Source organism: Nannospalax galili, unplaced genomic scaffold (genome assembly GCF_000622305.1).
Source record: "Nannospalax galili isolate Female #2095 unplaced genomic scaffold, S.galili_v1.0 scaffold60, whole genome shotgun sequence".
In the NCBI taxonomy this organism is placed as follows: domain Eukaryota; kingdom Metazoa; phylum Chordata; class Mammalia; order Rodentia; family Spalacidae; genus Nannospalax; species Nannospalax galili.
Genome location: NW_008346989.1, coordinates 482,960 through 493,383, shown reverse-complemented (window position 1 = coordinate 493,383; position 10,424 = coordinate 482,960). Strand labels below are relative to the sequence as shown.

Genomic DNA, 10,424 nt, shown 5'->3' with positions numbered 1-10,424 from the left:
CAAAGAAAACAATACAAAGAATCAACGAATCCAAGAGCTGGTTCTTTGAAAAGATGAACAAGATTGACAGACCACTAGCTCAGTTAACCAAAAGAAAGAAAGAGCACCTCCAAATCAACAAAATCAGAGATGAAAGGGGAAACATCACAACAGACACCAAAAAGATCCAGAACATTAAAAGGGAATAGTTTAAAAAACCTATACAATACTAAATTTGAAAACCTAAAAAAAAATGGACAGTTATCCAAAAGCATGGGAACCACCAAAACTAAACCAAAAAGAAATCAACAGCTTAAACAGACCCATAACACATAAGGAAATTGAAACAGTAATATAAAACCTCCCAGGACCAGATGGATTTACAGCAGAATTCTATCCAAAAAGAAAACTATATCACCCATATCCTTAATGAACATAGATGCAGAAATTCTCAACAAAATACTTGCAAACCACATACAGACACACATCAAAAAGATCATCCACCAGAGATGCAGGGATGGTTCAATATTCATAAATCAATAAACATCATAAATCGTATAAATGGACTCAAACACAAAAACCATATGGTCATCTCAATAGATGCAAAGAAGGCCTTTGGTAAAATTCAGCCTGGATTTATGTTCAAAGTCCTAGAGGGAATTGGACTGGAGGGAACATACCTCAATATAATTAAAGCCATATACAACAAGCCCACTGCCAATATCATTCTAAATGGAGAAAAACTGGTAGCATTCCATTAAAATCAGGAACCAAGCAATGCTGTCCAGTATCTCCACTCCTTTTTAACATAGTGCTTGAAACTCTTGCAAGAGCAGTAAGACAAGAGAAGGAAGTTAAAGGAGTACTAATTGGAAACAAAGAGATCAAATTATCCCTTTTTGCAGATGATATGATATATGTAAGTAATGTCAAAAATTCCACCAGAAAACTCCTAGAAATTATTAACTCATTCAGTAAAGTGGTAGGCTACAAAATTAATCTACAAAACTCTGTAGCCTTTCTATATACCAATAACAAGCAATCAGGGAAAGAGTACATGAAGACACTCCCCTTCACAATAGCTAAAAAAAAAACCCCAAACGCCAAATATCTTGGAATAAACCAAACCTGAGCAAAGACATCTACAATGAAAACTTTAAATCTTTAAAGAAAGAGATTGAGGAAGACATCAGAAGATGGGATCACCTCCCATGCTCATGAATTGGAAAAATTAATATTGTGAAAATGGCCATTCTGCCAAAAGCCATTTATAGTGTCAATGCAATGCCAATCAAAATCCCTGACATTCTTCACAGAGTTGGAAAAAAAACATCCTAAGATTCATATGGAAGCACAAAAGACCTCTGATATCCAAAGCATCCCTGAGCACTAAGAGCAATGCTGGGGGGATTACTATACCATATTTTAAACTGTATTACAGGGCTATAGTCATAAAACAACATGGTACTTGTACAAAAACAGACCCGCAGACCAATGAAGAAAACTGAAGACCCAAATATGAGTACATACAATTTCAGCCACCTGATATTTGACAAAGGGGCCATGAACATTCACTGGAGAAAAGAGAACATGTTCAGCAAATGGTGTTGGCAAAACTGGATCGCCACCTGTAGAAGAATGAAACTAAACCCGTATCTTTCACCCTGCACAAAAGTCAATTCCAAATGGATCAAGGACCTCAATGTGATGCCTGAAACTCTGAAACTTTCAGAAGAAAACATTGGCAAAAACCTACAAGATATAGGTGTAGGAAAGGATTTTCTGAACCAGACATCAATTGCCCAGGAAACAAGGTCAAGAATCAACAAATGGGACCTTGTTAAACTAAAAATCTTCTGTACATCTGTGGGGGGTTCGAGCCAGTGACCCCCGTGCAGTGATAATTGGGGATGAGTAAGCATGCTGTTCACCAGCCCACACCACGCCCAGTACCGGGGACAATCAGATGCAATGGGAGCCTAGTCAAGCAGGGACTCATTTATTGCAGATGTTACAGAGCTTATAAAGGCACCTGGAAACCTCCCCTCGCGCCCCCCCCATGGATGTATCTTAAGGATGGTTACATGCTGATCATGCACTCCTCAGCAGTGTGGAAGTATCCTTCAGACTTTTAAAACAAGTCAGGCCATGCCCTAGTAACCTCCTCTCAGACCTCTGCAAGGTGGGGCCTTTAGATCCCCACATCTAACCCTTTTATTTTTATTTTAATGCCAGACTGACTTTATTTCATGGGTTACCCATCTCATAGACGGCTCCCTGAGGAGAGATGGCTATCTACTTCCTCTAATCTTATGCATTTTTGCCTGTCTTAGGTTGTGTCACCTCTGACCAAGACTTGTCTGTCATTGGATCATGCACCTGGCCAAGTGCATGTCCTGTCTTAGGAGTACTTTCATGGGACATCTTACCCATCCTCGGCTAAAAATGCATAATGATTAAGGGCAGCAGTGTGGGTAATGCCAGCCCGTGACAGTCTTAGTCTCTGCCTAACTCGGTTAGCCAAGGGTGGGCAACTGGAGTGGGTCCTGGGGGAGTCTGTAATTGTGAGGAGGTGGGCCCTTGCAAGTTCCAAGGGTCCACTGTCACCGAATTATCTGGTAAAGACACTTAAATATAGGCATTATCAAGAGAAACCAAGCAAGTCATGGCGTAGGACAAGATGAAATACTTTTGGGACCATGTACTTTTTAGCCAATCAACCAGTTGTCAAAGAGGCTGCAATGAAGTCAAGGAACTGGGTCCTTCACTTCAGTTGGATATAAACAGAGGATTTTTTTCTCATGAACTATTGTCCATGGACCTTCATGCTAGTCAGTCAGATCCTGGCCTACCCACATAAGGTTTTTTGCAAGCACCCATATGGGGTTTGAATTCTGGGACCATGTTTCTTTTAGCCAATCAGCCAGTTGTCAAAGAGGCTGACTGGCAATGAAGCCAAGGAACTGGGACCTTCACCTCAGATGGATACAAATAAAGAGAGGAATTTTGTCTCATGAACTATTGTCCATGGACCGTCATGCTAGTCAGTTGGATCCTGGCCTACCCACTTAAGGTTTTCACAGGCACCCATATGAGGTTTGACTCTCCTGTAGGGTAGACACAGCCAAAGCCTTGATCCATGGTTAACAATGGATCTGGGCCTCTCCATTGCCCCATAATGGGGTCTTTCCACCTTACCCGTGCCTCAGGTCTCTGCTCCTGTCGTCCCCAATGCTTCTGAAACCGGGATTCCAACTGATTTTTTTGAAAATTAAGAACATTAATAGTGCATAAGGCCATACCCAACTGTTGGTGGGGGCTTAGTCTCCCCTTTTTTTTTGTAATTGAATTTTTAGGTTTTGATGGTTGCGTTCTACAATGGCTTGACCTTGGGGATTGTAGGGAATTCCTGTATTGTGTTGAATTCCCCAAAGTGAAAAGAAATCTTGTAAATTTTTACTCACAAAACATGGTCCATTATCAGTTTTAATTCTTTGGGGGCAGTCCCAATGTAGCAAAGCACTGGAGAAAATGAGAGTGAGCATGTTTAGACTTCTCTCCTGTATGACAGGTAGCCCAACAGGCATGTGAGAATGTGTCAATGGACAGAAAAATATACTTAAGCTTTCCCAAAGGAGCATAGTGTGTGACATCGGTTTGCCACAAGGGATTGGGCTTGAGTCCCCTGGGGTTTACCCCTGGCTGTTGCAGAGGCGGTACCTGTACACAATAACCCATCTTGTCTGCCTCTGCATTGCCTTGGGATAAAAGCCCAGGCAATCCTTGGTGCCCCCTAAGATGCTGTAAGAAGATAGGGGCTTCTCTCTCTTTAAGGAGTGTATGAGCCTGAATACTGTCAGAAAGCAATGGCCCTGAGTTCCTTGAATTGAGCTAAGCCATCACAAGTGTGGACATATCTTTTTGGTTTCTCATCTGCCCCTGGGTATACTACCACTGCAGCTCCAAATCTGCCTCCATCAGTGAAAACATTGTAGGCTTTTACTAAGGGCTCCCTGACAAAGAGCCAGGGAGCATCCCAACAGAGGGCACAAAAGAAGGTCACCCATTTATGAGGGCCATAATGACAGTCCAAATTTCCCAGGAACCCTTCCAAGGCTATGGCCATTTGGTTATTATTTCTGCAGAGCCATTCAAAATCCCTAAGCTGATAGGGGATAACACTTTAAAAGGGTCTATGCCATAATATCTCAGGGATACATCATGTCTGTTCTCAACCAGGTCAGCCAATTGACCGTGGGTGTATAAACCCACGGTACGCCTCCCAGAGAGGCATGCACCCATTGAAGGGGCTTCCTGTCCTGCGTAAGGACGGATGTCATCAGGGTCTTACCGCAGAGTACCCATAACTCAAGATCTTTACTAGGCGTGTACCAGGCAAGTTAGGCTCAGTCCAGGACATCCTGGACCTCATGTAAGATGTCCAGGTGTTGAGGAGCCAGGTGAATTAGTTCTGAAGGCTGTTTCCCTACTAGCAACTGAAATAGTGGTCTTAAAGTCTCAGTGAGAATAGGCATCCAGGCTTGTAGCCAATTAATTTCTCATAATAATTTTTGTAGTTCTGTCAGGGTTATGGTGGGCTTGACAGCCAGTTGTGGTTTTAGAGGACTTACTCCTTCCAAAGAGAGTGTGGTTCCCAGAATTTTAAAGGGAGCAATAGTAAATGGCTTACTCCTTCCAAAGATAGTGTGGTTCCCAGAATTTTAAAGGGAGAAATAGTCTGTGTTTTTTCAGTGGATACATGGAGTCTGCCTGTCTGTAGACATTTCTGAGTAACCTTATATAACTCTTCTAATTGTTGGGGCTTGGAGCTCCCAAGATTATATCATCCATATAAACATATACAGTGGCATGTGGCAGCAAGTGAGCAGGCCCCAAAAGGGTCTTCACATAGCTTTGGCAGAATGCTGGGCTATTGGCCATACCTTGGGGTAAAACAGTCCATTCATACCTCTCATCAGGCATTTTAAAGTTGGTGGAAGGTACAGGGAAAGCAAATTTTTCACAATCCTGGGGTTGTAGAGGGGTAGAAAAAAACAATCTTTAATGTCTATAACTATAAGAAATAAACCTGAGGGAATGGCAGAGATCCAAGGCAGCAGCCCCCTTAAGGGTGTACCCATTAGGGTCATTCTAGCATTGACTTTTCACAAGTCTTGCAACATTCTCCATTTGCCAGAGGCTTTCTGAATAACAAAGACAGGTGTGTTCCATGGACTTATAGAAGGCCAGATGTGGCCGAACATTAATTGTTCCTGCACAATTTCCTTCAAAGCCTGTAGCTTTGTCTCAGGCAATGGCCACTGCTCCACACATACCAGCACCCCAGGGGACCACTGGATAGCTGGAACCTGAGGGGCAGTAGCCCTTAGAATTGGGGGTAAACCCCATGCTCTTTCTTTGGGTCCCCCCTGTAATTGATATGGCGAGACAACACCTGAGTTGCTGACTCAGGAAGCCTATCAGACTCTTCAAGGCCCAAAAGTTCATCATAAAAGGCCCTGTTATCAGTGGTTATGCAGGCCTGTGTGTCACCCAAAATATCTTGTCCTATGAGGTTGGCAGGTAACCCTACCGCCACCAGGGATCGCACCTCCCCTGAAGCTCCATCTGCATCCTGCCAGGTGAGCCATTCTCGAGTCTCCTCTGATGGGGTGCACCCTCCCACATCTAGGATTCGGGGTCCAGAAACTAGGTGCCATTGTGATGGGACCTCCTCCTTTCTAAGAATGGTTCTATCAGCCCCTGTGTCCACTAGGCAGCAAAACCTCCTGCCACCTATTTCAAGATCCATCTTGGGCCTTACACCAGGGATAATAGGGACTGTCCAATTTGCCATAAGTTTTTCTCCTCTCCCAATCCCTCCTCCAGGGCATTGCAAATGTAGCTGATCATGGGGAAGTCCTCCTTGTGTCAATGGGGCTGGAGGCTGCCCCCCACTTACTTTAAAGGATTTCCTTCAATATCAAATCTGGATTTACAATCCTTTTGCCAATGGAGCCCTTTGCAACACCAAGGACAGGGCATAGATGGGGGTCTTTTTGATACCCCACCTCCAGGCTTAGGCTGGTTCTCTCACTGAGGGCAATTTCTTTTAATATGGTCAGTCTGACCACAGCCAAAACATGGACCTTCTATCCCTCTAGGCCCCGTTGTTACCTGCTGTCCCAGATTAAGTGAATTAAATGCCTGAGTTAAGGCATGGGTCAGAGCCTCTGTTTGCGTATGTAAGACAGCAGCCATGGCTTTGGTTTGCCCCCTCTGGGTTCCCACCTCCTTAGAAGCAATTATCCATTGTTCCATGGACCTGTCCTCAAGGCCAGCACAGGCTATCTTGTGATCAGCATCCATGCCATCCCATACCAGGAGTTTAGTGAATTGCTCCATCAATGGACCTGGGGGTAATTTTCATTTTAAGCTCTTCTCCACTCTGTCTATAAACTCATAGAGGGTTTCACTAGGCTTTTGATTAATTCCTGCAGGGGGGATTCGGTAGGCCCCTCATCCAATTTTCTCCAAGCATTTTATCCTATGACCCTGACCTGTTCTGTATATGGGAATGGGGGATTCGGTAGGCCCCTCGTCCAATTTTCTCCAAGCATTTAATCCTATGATCCTGACCTGTTCTGTGTATGGGGCTGGAATGCCCGACTGCTGCTCCCCTGTGCCATAACGGTCACTTGAACCAGTCAACATCCCAAAAGTAATGGGGACCAGTGGATTGGCACTTGCATTCCTCTCAGCCTGTATCCTGCATTCCTCCTTAAAGAGAGCACACCATTTAATATACATAGGGCTAAGAAAGACTACTTTGGCGAGGTCCAGCCAACCCTTTGTAGTACACTGCTGATGAGCCAAGCCTTGGAGGAGAGCATCTACCCAGAGTGATCCCAGGCCATCCTCAGCCACTGCCTTTTTTAATTCCTTCAAATCCTTTGTCTCCCAGGGATACCAGGGGTCAGGGCACACACCTCCTGGGTTTACATTAATGGGATACGCTTCTACCCGTGGCCTCACAGAAGCCTCCTGAGTGGGGCCAGAATCCTGAAAATGGGGACAGTTTTCATGGGTTTCAGGAAGCCCTGAAGCTGGCCAGGGTATACCTGAGGTGCCGCTTGTTACTTTGGCCACTTTTGGTTCCATTTCTGTTACATTTCTGCATTCTTCCTCAAACCCTTCCCATGATTCCCATGCCGGGGTTTCTGCAGGCTCGTCAGGAGGTGGCGCTGAAGGCTTAGGGCTCTTGAGCTGAAAGCATGCCTTTAAGGCCGAAATAATAGGGTAGAACTCCAGCGGCGGATCAACCCCTAATTGAACCTCCCTTTGTCAAACTAGACGTTCCACATGTTCCATGTATCCCCAGTAAAAACATTAGCCCCAAGTAGCCAGGGAGCCAAATGAACAGCCTCTGCCCAAATCTTTTGAGCTACCGGATCTGACAGATCCAATCCCCTGCTTTTAAGCATATCTCTCAGCACTTTAAGCACTGGGTCTTCAGGCTTATTAATTGTGTTACCCATCTTTCGGGTCTCGCTTACCCCAAACTTCCGCTTTCTGTTAATAGGATACTTTTCTATTAATAAAATGTTAAACTCTTGTTGCCTTGGCTGTTGGAATGGGAGAGTAATGTCTAGTCAAGCAGGGACTCATTTATTGCAGGTGTTACAGAGCTTATAAAGGCATCTGGAAATCTCCCTCCGCCGTAAGGGTGTATCTTAAGGATGATCACGTGCTGATCATACACTCCTCAGCAGTGCGGAAGTATCCTTCAGACTTTTAAAACAAGTCAGGCTGCGCCCCAGTAACTTCCTCTCGGACCTCTGCAAGGTGGGGCCTTTAGGTCCCCACATACATCAAAAGAAACAACCAAGGTAGTAAAGAGAAAACACACAGAATGGGAGAAAATCCTCACCAGCAACATATCCAACAGAGGTTTAATATCCAGAATATATAATGAACTCAAAAATCAGAGAGAACTAGACTGAGAGATTGGGTTGTACTGGGTGCAAAGGATTAAGGAGCTGAACAGAGAGATCTCAAAAGAAGAAAGATGGATAAGAAACATCTTAAAAAGTGTTCAACATCATTAGTAATTAGGGAAATTCACATTAAAACCACTTTAAGACTTCATCTTTCCCCAGTCAGACTGGCTAAGCTCAAGAGAACAAATGATCCCAAATGTTGGAGAGGATGTGTGGAAAGGGGAATGCTCATCTGCTGGTGGGATTGCAGACTTGTTCAACCCCTATGGAAAGCAGTGTGGAGATCTCTTTAGAAACTAAAAATGAACCTACCATCTGACCCAGTTATACCACTCCTCGGCATATACCCAAAGAACTCATCCTATTGCAGAGATGCTTGTACATCCATGTTTGTTGCTGCTCATTTCACAATAGCTGAGATAGAAGCAACCTAAGTGTCCCTCCACTGACAAGTGGATAATGAAAATGTGGGTCATTTATATGATGGAGTTTTCCTCAGCCATAAAGAAAGAAGAAATCATGAAATTTGCAGGTAAATGGATGGAACTAGACTCTCTTATACTAAGTGAAGTGACACGGACTCAGAAAAACAAAACAAAACAAAACAAAACAAAACAAAAGACATATGTTTCCCTCATATGTGGATCCTAGCACCAAATCCTTTTAAGTGAGTATGTATCCAGACATAACTACAGGAACCAGGATAAGAGGAACAAGGGAGGTAAAGGAAAAGAAAGAATCTGAAAGAGAACAGTTGGAAACAGGTGTTAATAAGGGAGATATGGATAAAAATAGGGTTATTTTAAGGGGGATGTTATACAAGGAACCTTGGGGATGAAGGGAAAGGAGACCAAGTGAGGCTGGACCATAGGAGAAGGGTATTATTAAGGGAGAAATGGGAAAAATTGGGGCACTTTAAGTGGGGACATCATGGTGGAAGGGTTAGACAATGCGAGAGATAATGCCTAGCTAGTTTAAAAAAATCCAGAGGGAACCATATTAATCGAACAACCTACTGACAAATTATACATACAACTAGCTCAAGGATTATAATACATATCTAGGCAAGGTTTATCTGAGAATGTTTGGTCTTTGCCTAAACTTTATCTACATAGCACATGGTAATTAAAAGTACCAAACTGGTGGTGAAACTAACTTTCTTGGATGTCTAACAGGCATACTTTGAGTCCTATACTAATTTGGTCAGAGGGACATAAAGGACAGTTTTTGCTTCTTGCCCTCCTAGGCTGTCTAACCTCAAGGGGACTATGAGCATCTCTCAAAATGTCCTTTAACTGTGTCGAATCACCTGTCCTCTTTATCAAGGAGGCTATGGAGATGCCACCAAATGGACTTGAACCAGTGTCCAGTCTACAAAGAGGAGGGTCAACATAGAGGAAACATTTCCTCCATGCTTCCACATGAAGCCAGCCATGGTCAAGAAGGACCTTTGACTTATCTTCACATAGATGGAACTGGTAAAAGAAAGGAGCCAGGGGCTCCTCCCAAGCCCATGTGACCCCTGAGGAACATATCCTCAATCCACCTTAAGAGTAAAAATACATTGATTTATCTGGACCAACTGTATGGTCTTAAACACCCAGAAGGAAAGTATATCCAAAGATTAAAGAGATCAATATAATTCTTTAAGTCCATGTATATATCTAAAAACTACATAACAAGAAACAATGCCAGACAGGAGATACCTTTCTTTGAGTTCTTTGCCAGGTGGCCCAAGTGTCTCCCAGAGAGTAACCCCACATAGAACTGGGAAAATAAACAGCAGACCCCAATCTTATCTAAAGGAATATTGGCAACTGACTGGTAGATGAGGAAGAGCTAATCTTCCTAAAACAAGGAATCTAGTGGGCTAGAGAGATGGCTCAGCGGTTAAGAACACTCGTTATTTTTGAAGACCTGGGTTCGATTCCCAGCACCCACATGGCAGCTAAGAACTGTCTGTAACTCCAGTTCCAGGGGATTCGACAGCCTCTTCTGATCTCTGAGGGCACTGCACAACACAGATGCACTTACCTACATGCAGGCAATACACTCGTACACATAAAACAAAAATAATAAATAATTTTTTAAAAAACCAAAAAATAAAACAAGGAACTCTAGATAGGCTGACTAGATTCCATGGATGGACAAGCACTTCAGAACAGCTGGGGGCGCCAACAACACAGTGGACAGGAGCAGGGATGACAGAGTATATGGACTCCAGTGGGAGGTGGAGGGGGTGAGGCAATGGGAGGGTGCCATTTGGGATGTGGGTACACAGATTAATTAGTTTGTTTGGGATTTTCTATATGAAATAAACAAAAAATCAACAAATAAAAATGAGTTATATTCGAGAAGCAGCATGAAAATTTGCTTCACGTTAGTTAGTAGGGGTAAAAAACAGTACTACTGAAATCTACCTGATAACTTATACCCATGCTCAGG

At 43.5% G+C, this 10,424-nt stretch overlaps 1 long non-coding RNA gene across 2 annotated transcripts in view; it reads right to left on the bottom strand.

The window, feature by feature from the left end:
* Positions 1–10,424, bottom strand: part of LOC115072085 — an 18,051-nt gene that overhangs the window by 5,980 nt on the left and 1,647 nt on the right. The gene's annotated exons all lie outside the window — the stretch shown is intronic.